This window comes from Scyliorhinus torazame, chromosome 1 (assembly GCF_047496885.1).
Source record: "Scyliorhinus torazame isolate Kashiwa2021f chromosome 1, sScyTor2.1, whole genome shotgun sequence".
Taxonomy (NCBI): Eukaryota; Metazoa; Chordata; class Chondrichthyes; order Carcharhiniformes; family Scyliorhinidae; genus Scyliorhinus; species Scyliorhinus torazame.
Window position 1 is genome coordinate 374,610,537 of NC_092707.1, and position 14,761 is coordinate 374,625,297.

A 14,761-nucleotide genomic window follows, 5' to 3' on the forward strand; every position below is an offset into this window, starting at 1 on the left:
GCCGCCAAATTTAAAAGTCAGGCTTTGCAAATGGCATTGGAAGTCCAGCCCCAGGAGGGTGGCCGCGCAGAGGTGCGGCAGGACGTACAGGCGGAAATTATTGAATTTTCTGCCTTGGACAGTGAGGTTCGCTAGGCAGAACCCCTTTATCTCCATCGAGTGTGACCCGGAGGCCAGGGAGATCCTTTGGTTTACAGGGTGAGGTACCCTCAATAATGATGCTTAGAGATTAAACTGTAAGAAAGCTTTATTAGGCTAATAACTGTGCTACAGATTTGGACGAGAGCTGACTGCTATACAGACCATGAGGCAGGCCTTTATGTATGGCTCCCAGATGGGCGGAGCCAGAGGCAGAGTCCCCAGGGTTCCAGGCCTGGTCTTAAAGGGGACATCACCTTACATGATGATAAGGCAGTAACCGTTCATCACACAGGGTGGGTTACAAGTGAACAGCGCCTTACCGTGTCCGGGTGAACAAAGCTTTCCGTGCTCCCAGAGTCAATCAGGCATGACGTCTCGTGGCCGTTGATGAGGACCGTCATTGTAGCCGTTGCGAGTGTCCGGGGTCGACTTTGGTCCACTGTCACCGAGGCCAGATGAAGCAGTTGCGAGTTCTGATCGGGCAGCATCGTGCAGGGGGCCTGGGACCCCATCCAAGATGGCGTCACCCATGGGTCGCACATGGTGTCCGGGGATGAACAAGATGGTGGCGGCGATGGACAAAATGGCGGCGCCCAGCCATCCAGCGTGGAGTCCGGGGGGCAAGATGGCCACGCCCATGGGTCGCACGTGGCCCTAGGATATGGGGGTGGCGGTGAGCGCTGGCCGGTCGGGGCCTGAAGGGGGGGTTGTCGCGGCGGTCTATAGTCGCTGGAGACCGCGGCCACGGTGCGGGCCAGGCAGACCCCCACAAAGTGGCCCTTCTTGCCGCACCCTTTGCAGGTGGAGGTGCAGACCGGGCAGCGCGGGCGGGGATGGTTCGCCTGTCCGCAGAAGAAACAGCGGGGCCCGGCGGCGTTAGCGGGCCGTCTTGCCACGCAGGCCTGTGGGGTCAGGGGGAAGGTCTGAGGGGCTGCATCTGCGGGGTGCCACACAGCCCGATCGGTGCAAAGGATAGCGCATTTTTGTAGGCAACATCCATGGACCCTGCCAGGGCCCGTGCCTCTAAGTCCCAGAGTGTCCCTTTCTAGGAAATTTGGCGGATATCGGGGGAGCTCATACCTGCAATGAAAGCATCCCTGATTAAAAGTTCTGTGTTCTCGCTCCCTGAAACTTGCGGGCAGCCACAGTTTCGGCCCAGCACCAGTAGCGCCCGGTAGAAATCTTCCAATGTTTCCTCGGGGCTTTGCCGCCTAGCCCTTAGTGTTGGGTGGGGTTACTGGGTTATGGGGATAGGGTGGAGGTGTAGACCTTGGGTAGGGTGCTTTTTCCAAGAGCCGGTGCCGACTCGATGGGCCGAATGGCCTCCTTCTGCACTGTAAATTCTATGATTCTAGTCGCAAGCAGGTGACGAGCATAGACCTGGTTTACAGGGCAGATGTAATGTCCTTCTAGAAGTTCGCTAGCGGCGGCATAGTTTTCCGCCTCCTCGATAAGGAGGTAAATCCCAGGGCTGATCCGGGAGCGCAGGAGATGCATCTTATGTCCTTCCGTGGGGGTGCCTACGGCCGTGTCGAGGTAGCCCTTAAAGCACGCCAGCCAGTGTTTAAAAATAGAAGCAGAGTTCTCCGCGTGGTCCTGAGCTGGAGGCACTCCAGTTTGAATCGGAGATCCATCCTTCCAACTTAAGTTGGAGCAGATTAAATTGATGCGCAATCAATTACACTCAAGACGAATTGATTTCATAACTGAAGGCTTTAATCTGCTAGAACCTATTCCCCAGCAGCTTCGATACAGAAAGTGAAGGCTGCTGGGACGGCACCATCTCTTATACCCCGCCTTCAGGGCGGAGCTACGTAATACAGCCAATGGTAGACTCCTGGGGCTAACCAATGGTCATCAGCCTCTCAGGTACCGCAATACCTGGTACTACCACAATGTCTATGCCTCGGGGTCTTTCCAGGCGTTAAATGGGAACCAGCCCGGGATCTCAGACCTTGGTTCAAAGTTGCATGCGCGCCATCAATGAAGCCCTATATGCCTAGTCGGCATAATACATCCACTTCAATATGGACCATCAGGATGCCCGCGTAACGGGGTTCACTGCCATTGTCCATATGCCCTGGGTCCAGGGGGTGATTAACGGGATGCATGTGGCCCTACAAGCACCTGCAGATGACAGGCCGCTCTACACAACCGGAAAGGGTTCCACTCAATTAATGTGCAGCTGGTGTGTAACCATCAGATGCACATCGTACACCTCTGTGCCCGATACCCAGGTAATGTGCATGACGCCTTCATCCTGGCACACTCGACAATTCCCGGTCTCTTTGAAGCACACCTCCAGCTGGGGTTTTCGCTCCTGGGTGACAGGTTATCCACTGTGGCTAATTAAGCCTATCCGGAGGCCACAGACCGACGCGGAGGCCCGCTACAACGAAGCCCATGTTGCGAGCAGGAACGCGATCGAGCAGTGCTTCAGCATCCTGAAGATGTGGTTCAGGTGCCTGAACCGCTCTGCAGGAGCCCACAGGGAGGGTTTCCCGCATCGTGGTGGCCTGCTGTGTCCTCCACAACATCGCGCAGCAGAGGGGTGATGTGGTGGAGGAAGAGGATAAACACCAGGCCTCATCTGCCAAGGAGGCTGCAGGGGAGGGCGAGGATGGGCAGGAAAGAGGAGGCCGCACAACGTGTGCGCCAAGGCCTTCACACACAAGACACTCTGCTCTCCTCCAGGTTCACCTCCACCTGCAACCCCCTCTGTGATACATACCTGCCACGTAATGGGGTGCAGGCCCTGAGTTGGCAATAACAGCGCGTATAGTCCATGGGATGGAGGATGATGACAACCCGCACTCCGATGAGCCCTGGTGCTCCGCAATGTCTTACTCCTGCCCACATTAGCACTTTCCACTGTCCACCTGGGTTAGCCCTGCATGCAAGCCGGTCATTCCATCACATGGTCCCATCGAATCCCTTGGGGTAGCGGTGGAAGGGAGGGGGAACAATGGAGCGGTGAGCGCTGGCTGAACTGCAGTCCTTGAGCTAAGCCCACCCACAACGTCAGCCAATTCTTCCCCCACCCACGGCCAGACCAGACCAGCTCTTCCCTCACACCCTTCTGACAGCACCTAGGTAGGTTGTAGCTTTGTGCACAGGTATTTAATGTGAAAACATATACACAGATACGTGCCCTAGCCCCTATCACTAAACTGTGCCCTCCAGCTATGCCACTTAACTGGCCTTACATCCCTAATGCTACGTCTACGTGGATCCCCAGACAGTACATCTGGAGTGGGGACGGTCTGCTGCGATTCCCGCCCTGTGATCTGGTTCCCCTTTAGCGGCCGTCTTCTGGGGCGATGGAGCCTGGATGGGCTCGGCTGCTGCTCCGGTGTCCCAGGTGGTGTGGTGCTGCCCTGTTCTACCCGCTGCCCACCAGATGCGCCAGGGACCGTCTGGGACTGCGCCACATCACGCATCACGCTGTGACTGTGCCACCACCTTCTGGATCTGTGCCACCTCAGCCAGTGACTGTGCCATCTCCCTCTGGGACTGGGCCACTTCCCACTGCATCTGTGCCACGTCGGCCAGCACCCGGGCAATGCCGCTGTTGATGTCAGCCATGGCCCGCTGTGACTGGGCAATGCTCAGGAACGCCCTGAAACGTCCAGGTGGCTCTGGCACATGGCTGCCTGTGAGAGGGCAACCCTGTCCTGGGCCTGCAGAGGTTGCCCAGGCCCTGGTCTTGCCGATTCTTAGCCTAAACCCTCGCCTCCAAGGCCTCCACCACGGAAACCACCCGTGCAGTTGGCCTGAGTTGCAAACATAGTCGGCACCACCTCCTGCTCCTGCACACGGTTGAACTCCTCCACCTGCACCTGCAGGTGATGAATGCTCGTCAACAAACCTCCTATAGCCCTTGGCTCTGCAAATGCATCTTCCCAATTGATGGGACTGTCCATTCGAGAAGCCCAAAACCCATCTAAACGGCAGCTAGTCCCTGGCGCCGGCCTGCCCTCCGACTCTTCGCCCCCTCGGGAGTTGCTACCTCCACCTGATGTACCGGAGCAGCTGTGTGGTGGCCACCAGATAGTATCCCAGGAGCCTCTTCATTGAAGTGCTCAACCAAGGTGAGTGTCTCTGGGATGGTGGAGGGTGTTGGAGACAACTGTGACGGGAAGTCAGTGTCATCATCGGACTCAACCTCCTTGGTGTCCTGGGTGTCGTGTCTATGGCTCCCATCAATGTTGATATCATCCTCATTGCTGGTCGGCACCCAGGGCTCTGGCTCTGTCTGTGGCTGGGGGCGAGGGACACCAGAAGGGCCTGCCCCATCACCAGAATATTCTGCAAGATGTAAGATCATCTTACATCTTGTAAGCCCGTGGTTAAATCACGGGCTGGGGGATGGGGGGGGGGGCGGGGGGGGGGGGGGGGGGTGTGGAGAGAGAGGGAGTAGGGGTGGTGGGGGTTGGGGGGGGTGGAGCGGAGGTGAGGGGGTAGTATTGGTATGGGGGCCATAGACCCGAGACCCCAGCACACCCCGGAGCTCGGGTCATATGACATAAACAACAGCTACTGACTTTATCAGGTTATTGTTGGTATCCATACTTAACACTCTTCTGTAGCTGCCATTGAGACAAACATAGAAGCCTTTCTGTAATATTTATGGTAATGTCTTGCACCTGGTAGAACAAGCAGAATTTGAATTTTAAAGTAATAGTTTCAGTCCATAATTCATTATTGTTTGCCATGTCTGTGCTGTTTACAAAGTTTTAATTTTAATGGCAAGGGATCAATTCAGTCTGCTGGATATATTGTTATGTTTTGCTGAAGATATTAACCAGCCTGCCACCATGTGGCTTTATGGTGTTAACTTTAGTACTTACGACATAAATATTTGCTTCATTTATATTGTTTTGAATGTTTTGTCAATCTGCTTAATTTATATTGATTTGAAGACACAACAAGATCTTTGCAACCCAGGAGAAGGATCAGCGAAACATGGTGTTAGCTCAAATAACTGATACTGTGACAACGTGGTGATCATGGCCTTCACGTGAGCTCTGCTGGGAATTATGGAGGATTAATCTGATCATTTAAACTCACCAGAGCAATGCAAATAGTCATAAAAGAAATATTGGCACATTTACTGAATGCGTTCTTTGTTATTTTTAAGTTATCATACATACTGATGTAAAAGCCAAGTTTTTGTGAGCAATTTTTTAAGACCAAAATCATGGGGCAGCATTTTACATTGTCCTGGCCCCCTCAGGGAGCGACTGAGTCTCTGATGAGTCCACTCCTGCTCTGTTAAAGGTATTCTTTCAGGGTCAACATTTGTTGCCCAAACCTAATTACCCATTTCAGGAGTAGTTTAGAGTGGGCCAGATCAGGTAAGGATGGCAGATTTCCTATTGTAATAATAATAATAGCTTATTGTCACAAGTAGGCTTCAATGAAGTTACTGTGAAAAGTCCCTAGTCGCCACATTCCGGCATCTGTTCAGGGAGGCCGGTATGTGAATTGAACCCGCGCTGCTGGCCTTGTTCTGCATTACAAGCCAGCTGTTTAGCCCACTGTGCTAAACCAGCCCCTATTGTCAAAGGCCTTAGTGAACCAAATGAGGATTTATATGACAGTCACTCATCGTCTCACATTTGAAGTCTCATATCTGAATTCCAGATTTTATTAATTGAATTGAAATTCCACCAGCTACCATGGTAGAAATTAAACCCATGTCCCGAGAGCATTAGCCTGAGCCTTTGGATTACGAATCCACTTACATTAACACGATGCCACCAACTCCCTGACAAGGAGGGGCATTAATTGACTCAGGATAAAATTCACTCCCATCTGTGGGAGAATTTGGGACAGATTGCTCAGTGATTCAGAAAGTGATAACTGTGAACAAGAACAAAGAAAAGTATAGCTCAGGATGAGGCCCTTCGGCCCTCCAGAGCTGTGCCAATCATGATGCCCTAACTAAAAGCAAAACCTTCTGCCCTTAAAAGAACAAAGAAAAGTATGATTTCTAAAGATTCCAGGGTGCCATGCTAGCATCGCCAAGATGTCCAGGCGCCAGGTTGCCTATGCCAGGGATCGAGCAAGGGGGTGCCCTGCCCTTAAGAGTTGAGGTGATGGGGGGCTCTAGGACCCCCAAAGAGGTAGGTTGGTGGGGTTTAGAGGCCACAGTGGGGTGGTTGAGGGGGGTCAAATTGTCAGGATGGCATTTAAAAATGGCGCCACAATCTCGTCCTGCGATGAAGAGTTGAGCTCGTCAGAGCAGGAAGTGATGTAAGTGCAGCCTCGGTGGGATGTTCCCGACCGAGACCAAATAAAAAAATAGTCTTGTTTTGTAACGGGGTCATTCTTGGCACTGCAGGCTCCGAGAAACACGCCGCTCTTTGCGCCCAAAACAGGACACTATATTTGGTGTTAAATCACGCCCATAATTTCTCATCAAAAGTAATAATAATAATAATCTTTATTGTCACAAGTAGACTTACATTAACATTGCAATGAAGTTATTGTGAAAAGATAAGACGATACATGAAATTACAGATGTAGCTGGTCATTGTGCCAATTTTCTTCATGATTTTAGAACTGTAAAACTGACCATTACCATAAAAATATTCATCAAAACACAGCATGAAACATCAAAGTCACTTCCAATCTCTGCTCGAGGGAAGATAAGTGCATCATTTTGTCTTTACCTGGAAGAATGCGATTTTTAAATACTTCTTATGCCATAAAGAGACAAATATACATGGAATTAGCGTATTATTTTTTTGTTTACATATTTTTTTATTCTCCTCCTTTTTCACATTTTCTCCCAAATTTACACCCACCAACAATAAACAATAATCAGTAACAAATATGTCAATCCCCATATCATTAACAACAATCCCATCCTCCCACCAAACCCCAAACATTAGCCCGCATGTTCACACAAACAAATGACAAAAGGGAATTAGGGATCACCCATAGTCACCATTAACACACACAGCCCCCCTACCTCCAACCCTCCCACCCACCCGCCACAACTAATGCTCGATGTTATTCAGTTCTTGAAAGTGCATAATGAATAACGCCCATGAATTGAAGAACACCTCCATCCTTCCCTTCAGTTCAAACTTAACTTTCTCACGAGTCAAGAATTCCAACAGGTCCCCACGCCACCCAGGGCACAGGGTGGAGAGGTTGCTCTCCAACATATCAGGATCCGCCTTTGGGGATCAATGAGGCGAAGGCTACAACATCTGTCTCCCCGCCCGTTTCCAACTCTGGCTGGTCCGACACCCCGAATATGGTCTCCCGGGGGCCCGGGTCCAGTTTCACGTGCACCACTTTAGAAATTACCCTAAAAACCTCCTTCCAGTAATCCTCTAGCTTTGGACAGGACCAAAACATATGAACGTGATTAGTGGGGGCCCCCCTGCAACGTTCACACACATCTTCTACTCCTTCAAAGAATTGGCTCATCCTCGCCCTCGTGAGGTGTGCTCTGTATACCACCTTCAGCTGTATCAGCCCCAACCTCGCGCACGAGGTGGAGGCATTCACTCTCCGGAGCACCTTGTCATGATATTCAGGTAAACATCATGGTGCAAACATACATACATACTGATGAACAGATCAACGGACCAATCAATACACACACAACACCACAGCAAACACAGGCAAGAGCATACACACTATAAAACGGGGAACACGACACTTCCCGCTCATTCCAGCAGGAGACAGCTCAGGGCACAGAGCTCACAGCAAGCCACTCAGATATCCGCCATGTGCTGAGTGCCACTCCAAGATAGTGTTAGGAATAGGTCCACAGATTCAAGGGTTATGATCGAACCACAGTAACCAGTTTACCACTGTAAATATATGTTAGTAATAAAACTGAGTTGTACCATCCGCAACAGTGTTGGTTCGTCTGTGTAGCAGAGCACCCAACACAATATAGTACCAGGATTGGAACCCGGTAACTGTGAGACCTACCTACGAATCCTCAGGTATCTGCCATCCTGCGCCATGGTCACCGTCAGCACGCCGCAGCCGCTACAAATCGCTGGAAACCTCGGCGTCAATTGGAAGCCGTTCAAACAGCGCTTCCAGCTCTTTCTGGAAGCCAACAAAAAGGAGAGTGCTTCGGACACCAGGAAAATTGCCCTCCTCCTCTCCACGGCAGGTCAACACGCCATCCATGTCTACAACTCCCTAGTGTTTGCGGAAGGTGAGGACAAGACCAAGTACAAGACGGTCCTTCTCAAACTCGACCAACACTTCAACGTCGAGGTAAACGAGAGTTTTGAGAGGTATCTCTTCCAGCAGAGCCTGCAGGGTAAGGATGAGCCCTTTCAATCTTTCCTTACACACCTCCGTATCCTCGCGCAGTCCTGCGGTTACGACACCACCTCTGATTCAATAATTCGGGACCAGATTGTTTTTGGGGTCACCTCGGGCACCCTACGCCAGCAGCTCCTCAAAATTAAAGGCCTCACCCTAGCCTCCGCAATCGAAGCCTGTGTCCTTCATGAAAACGTGACCAGCCGCTACTCCCAATTTCAAGCGGCTCCTCTGCAAGGCTGCTGCTGCCGGATCGGATTTCTGCCTAGGCCTGCTAGCCTATCGCTCGGCCCCACTAGCCACTGGCCTCTCACCAGCCCAGCTGTTGATGGGTCGCACCCTCAGGACCACTGTGCCATCCATTCTGGTACCCACAACCAACCATGCTCCGGTACTGCACAGGATGCAACAGCAGCGCGTTCGCCAGAAGATGGCATATGACACACAGGCAACTGATCTTCCCGCCCTGGCGCCTGGAGACGACGTCCGCATCCACCTACCAGAAGGTGGCTGGTCAGCACCTGCCGAAGTTCTCCAATGCGTGGCTCCCCGCTCGTTCCTGGTTCGCATGCCTGATGGCTCCATTCACAGGCACAATCGCAGGGCTCTTCGCCTGCTTCTACGCTCGCTACGGGAACTTACACCGGTACCACGCCCTCCTGTTGTTCCTGATGTCGACTTCGTGGAGCTTCCTGTCACCATGCCCATTCCGTCGTCACCCGTGGCCAGGCCCATTCCTCAGCCGGTGGATCCTGACCCACCCTTGAGGCGGTCAACCCAAATTCGTCGCCCACCTACTAGACTGGACTTATGAGCCTGTTTGAACATTGAACTCATAATACCACTGTGTTAATATGTTTCTATTTTTCCTTGTCAATACAGGAGTTCGTTTTGACGTGAAACATTCCCCGTCTTTTGTTTATGGTACAACCTCGTTGCTATGTCGCACCCGACATCACCCCTTGTATATAGTTTAGCCCCATGTACATGCTGTAGATATTGCGCACACACACATTCAGCTGCACTCAGTACACATCTCTATTTATAACCACATGGGCACATGTTCTTGTAAAAAAGGGGGGATGTCATGATATTCAGGTAAACATCATGGTGCAAACATACATACATACTGATGGACAGATCAACGGACCAATCAATACACACACATCACAGGCAAGAGCATACACACTATAAAATGGGGAACGCGACACTTCCCGCTCATTCCAGCAGGAGACAGCTCAGGGCACAGAGCTCACAGCAAGCCACTCAGACATCCACCATGTGCTGAGTGCCACTCCAAGATAGTGTTAGGAATAGGTCCACAGATTCAAGGGTTATGATCGAACCACAGTAACCAGTTTACCATTGTAAATATATGTTAGTAATAAAACTGAGTTGTACCATCCGCAACCGTGTTGGTTCGTCTGTGTAGCAGAGCACCCAACACATCACACCTCACACCAGAACTCCTCCTCCATATCCTCTCCCAACTCTTCCTGCCACTTTGCTTTGACCCCTTCCAGTGGTGCCTTCTCCTCTTCCAAAATAGCTCCATAAACCGCTGATACTAACCCCTTCTCCAGTCCGCCTGTTGTCAGCACCTCCTCCAGCAATGTGGAGGCCGGCTCCACCGGGAAGCTCTGTATCTCCTTTCTGGCAAAATCTCGAACGTACATGTATCTAAACATTTCCCCCTGCTCCAGCCCTTACTTTGCTTCCAGCTCCTTCAATCCTGCAAACCGACCCCTAAGAAACAAATCTTTTAGTGTCTTAATCCCCTTCTCCTCCCATTTCCGAAAATTTCCATCCCACCTCCCTGGCTCAAACCTGTGGTTCCCCCAAATCGGCATTTCCCTTGACCCTGCCCCCAACCCGAAGTGTTAGCGAAACTGCCTCCAAATTCTCAATGAAGCTATTATTACCAGACTCCCTGAGTACTTCCCCGGGGCTATCGGGGCGGCGCTGTTGCTAGTGCTTTCAATCCCGACCCCCTGCACAAACTCTCCTCCATTCTGACCCTCTGGGAATCAACCCCTCCGACCCAGCTCCGCATTCGCCGCCCAGTAGTAATACATCAGGTTCGGAAGACCCAAACACCTGCCTGCCTTCCCCTCTGTAGTAGCATCTTTCTAACTCTGGCCACCTTCCCTCCCCATATGAACAAAGTAATCCTTCCCTCAATCTCTCTGAAAAAAACCTTTGGCAGGAAAATTGGCAGGCATTGAAAAATAAACAGAAATCGCAGCAACACGTTCATTTTAACCGCCTGTACCCGACCCGCCAGTGACAATCCCAGCTTGCCAGATCAGCTTTCACTCTCCCCACCAAACTAGAAATGTTGCGGAGCCCCCCCCCCCATTCCCAGGCAACCTGCACCCCAGATACCTAAAGTGAGTCCCTGCCCTACGGAATGGCAGCCCCCCCAAACCTGCCCCCACCCCCGGCCGAGACACCACAAAATACTCACTCTTGTCTCGATTTAGTTTGTACCCCAAGAAAGACCCAAACACCCGAAGCAGCTCCAATATGCCCCCTATCGACACACTCGGTCCCGACACGTATAACCATAAGTCATCGGCATATAAGGACACCCTATGCTCTATCCCCCCGCACTATTCCTTTCCATACCAACGGCTCAATCGCGAGTGCAAACTGCAGTGGGGACATAGGATATCCCTGCCTCGTCCCATGGTGGAGAGAAAAGTATCTTGAGCTGATGTTGTTTGTGCGGACACTCGCCCTCGGCTCCTCATATAGTAGCTTTACCTAGTTCACAAATCTTGGTCCAATCCCAAACCACTCCAGAACTGCCATCAAGTACCCCCATTCTACCCAGTCAAACGCCTTCTCAGCATCCAATGCCACAACCACCTGTTTCCTTCCCCTGTGCCGGTGCCATAACGACGTTCAATACCCTCCTAACTTTTGAAACGAGCTGCCTCCCTCTCACGAACCCCATCTGATCCTCCCCTATCACCTTCGGGAGGCACTCCTCCAGCCTACCCACCAGTACCTTCACCAATACTTTTGCGTCCACATTCAGAAGTGATATGGGCCTATGCGACCCACATTCCGTCGGATCCTTATCTTTTTTTAGCAACAGGGAAATCGATGCCTGCACTAAAGTTTGTGGCAACACCCCCCTCCCTATCGCCTCTTCAAACATCCCCACCATCAGGGGTGCCAGCTTATCCTTGAATTTTTTATAATATTCCATCGGAAACCCATCCAGCCCTGCCACCTTCCCCGACTGCATCCTCCCCATCGCATCTTTTATCTCCTGCTCCACTATCGCTCCTTCTAATGTAGCCCTGTCCCCCTCCCCTAACCTCGGGTACTCCAACCTATCTAGAAATTCCTGCATCTCACGGTCTCTCGCCAGGTGGCTCTGACCTGTACAACCTCTCATAAAACTCCTCAAAAACCTTGTTAAAAACGTTCCGGAGCCACCACCAACTTCCCTGCCCTATCCCTCACCTGAACAATTTCCCTTACTGCTGCCTCCCTCTGGAGCTGACCTGCTAACATACGCTTTATCTCCATGTTCATAAACTGCACCCCTTGCTCGTCTCAGTTGGCGCACCACCTTCCTGGTAGAAAGCCAGTCAAAGCTCGCCTGTAGTTCCTTCCTCTTTTCCAGCTTCGCTGTGTCCCCATCTTCTGCACAACTCCTATCTACCTCCAACATCTCATCTATTACCCTCTGCTGCTCCAAACTCTCCTCTTTGTCCACCCTGGCCTTAAACAAAATCACCTCACCCCTCACCACCGCCTTTAGAGCCTCCCAGAAAACTGCCTTCGACACCTCACCCGTACAGTTGAAACCTACATATTCCTCAATTATCTTTTCAATTTTGTCACAGTACACTTGGTTCCCCAAAAGTCCCACATCTAATTTCCACCCCGGCCTCTGCACTACCCTCTTCTCCAGTACCATATACAACCAATGCGGAGCATGATCTGACACTGCAATTGCCGAGTATTCCAACCCCTTAACCCCAGCCAGCAAAGCCTTCCCCATCATGAAAAAGTCGATCCGCGAGTATACCTTATGGACAGTTGAGAAAAACGAGTACTCCCGCTCCCTCAGGTGCAGAAACCTCCAAGGGTCCACCCCTCCCATTTCCACCATTAGCCCAGCCAACGCTTTCGCCCCCCCCGATGGGACCAGCGAGCGTAGCCGTGACCTGTCCAACCTTGGCTCCTGCACCAAGTTCCAGCCCCCTCCACTATCAGTTTGTGTGTGTCCACGTCGGGGATGGCCCCAAACACCTTCTTTGCGAATCCCACATTGTCCCAATTGGGACCGTATACACTTAACAGCGCCACTAACCTCCCCTCCAGCGCCCCTGTCACAATCACATATCTACCCCCCTGATCTGCCACCATCTTCTCCATCTGGAAGCGTACTCTTTTGCTGACCATTACCACTACCCCTCAAGCCCTTCCGTCAAATCCAGAGTGAAACACCTGACTAACCCAGCCCTTTTTAAGTCTCGGAAGTAGAGTATTATGGACAATATTCCTCGATTGCTTTTAAAAGACTGACAATGGAAGCTGTAATAAATATTAAAATATACAAATAAATCCAAGGTGAAAAATGTCCCTGTCGATTCTCAAAGCAAAGGCATGCTGTGAGAGCGAATGCATTATTAAAGTCTGTTGCCAGACTGTCAGGATATAGTAATAAATCCCAGGGCTAGTTTCCATTTGATGTTCGAGCAAATTTCTCTGCAATCTCATGTAAAAACATTTGGATACTTTACACTTTAATTAACGATGGCAGATTGTCTGATACCAGCCACTAGATAAATGATGTGCACGAACGAGTCCCATTTAAGTCACGCAAAGTGTGGCAGCTGTAAGCTTTGGGAGTTCTATCAATAATTCTTGTGATTATTATGAACGCCCTTCTGTTGGTCAGAACGTGGAGGCTTGACACGAGTGGAGAATGGACGTTATCCAGCAACTTTACGAGAGGAAACACTTTCAAGTTGGTAGCAGCATAGATGTAATACAACACAGAAGGTGAACATTTTCTGTCTGCACATGCATCATCATCCTGCCCCATTATGAGCAGATTTACTTTTCTTCTGTGCCCACAGGAAGAATGTTCCTCCAGAACTCATTATTATTTGGATAACATAATTTTGCCCACAAAATTGGCTTAACAAGAGCAATTTCCTCCATGTTGTTGTCTGGAGGAGGATTCAATGCAACATATCAAAGATGAACCTGGGGATTGTAAATTTTAGATGGTATAGTAACTTAAGGAAATAATGCTTATTATTTCAGCAGCAAGTATGAAGATTGTTATGGGTGAGGCGTTTTCAGAACCCCAAAATGTATCATGGAGTTTAACCAACCTCTCCCTTTAATGGATTTGTTGCTTTTCCTAGCACACGGCTTTTTCCCTCGGTGTGGGATTACAATTATGGACACGTGGGTTTTTAAACACAAAACACTGTTTATTCTATGAACTCAACTTAACATCTTAAATAAACATTGGATCTCTTAACACCCCTTACTTCAAAGATAACTCAGAAAATATTGCAACAGTAAATAATTCCTTAAAATGTTCCTTCGAACTTCCAAGAGACTTAACACCTTTAAACAAAATCACATCAGGTTAAAGGCTTTACTTTAAATCACCCAAATGATCCAGAGATGGTCTTTTATGGCAGAGATCCAGCTCACTGCAAAACACAGACACACACCCAGCTCTTTTCCTCCAAACTGCAAAACTAAACTGCAAAATGGCTGACCTGAGCTCAGCCCCACCCACTCTCTGACATCACGTTTTCTTAAAGGTACATTGCTTAAACATCCATGTCTTAAAGGTACTCTCACATGACACCTCCCCCCAAGAAAAAAAAACCCATCAACTTCAAGATGGTTTCATTTTTCACTTTTGCACCATCCACTAAGAAATGTACACAGTAAATATACCTTTTCGTTTAAAAAAAAACAACACACGCAAACAGGTCTAATAATATAGTCCATTTATCTTTGTTCTTCGTCCTCTAACCAAAATCCTTCTCGATTGACAGTCTCTTTGAACAAAGTCTCTGCACGATCCATCCATTCCTCTACTCCTTGGCATTTCTCTTCAGAATCAGATAATTTAGTTCAATCTGACCACAGAGCCCCTTGCAATTCTCCAATACAGGAACATTGGTTACCACAGCTTTCAGGCAGTCAAATGTCTGTTGAAAGTCCACTGTCCATTGAACTTTTTTACATTTCTTCAGCAATTCCATCAGTGGAGTAATCACACCACAAAACTTTTGCACAAAGGTGCGATCAAATCCAT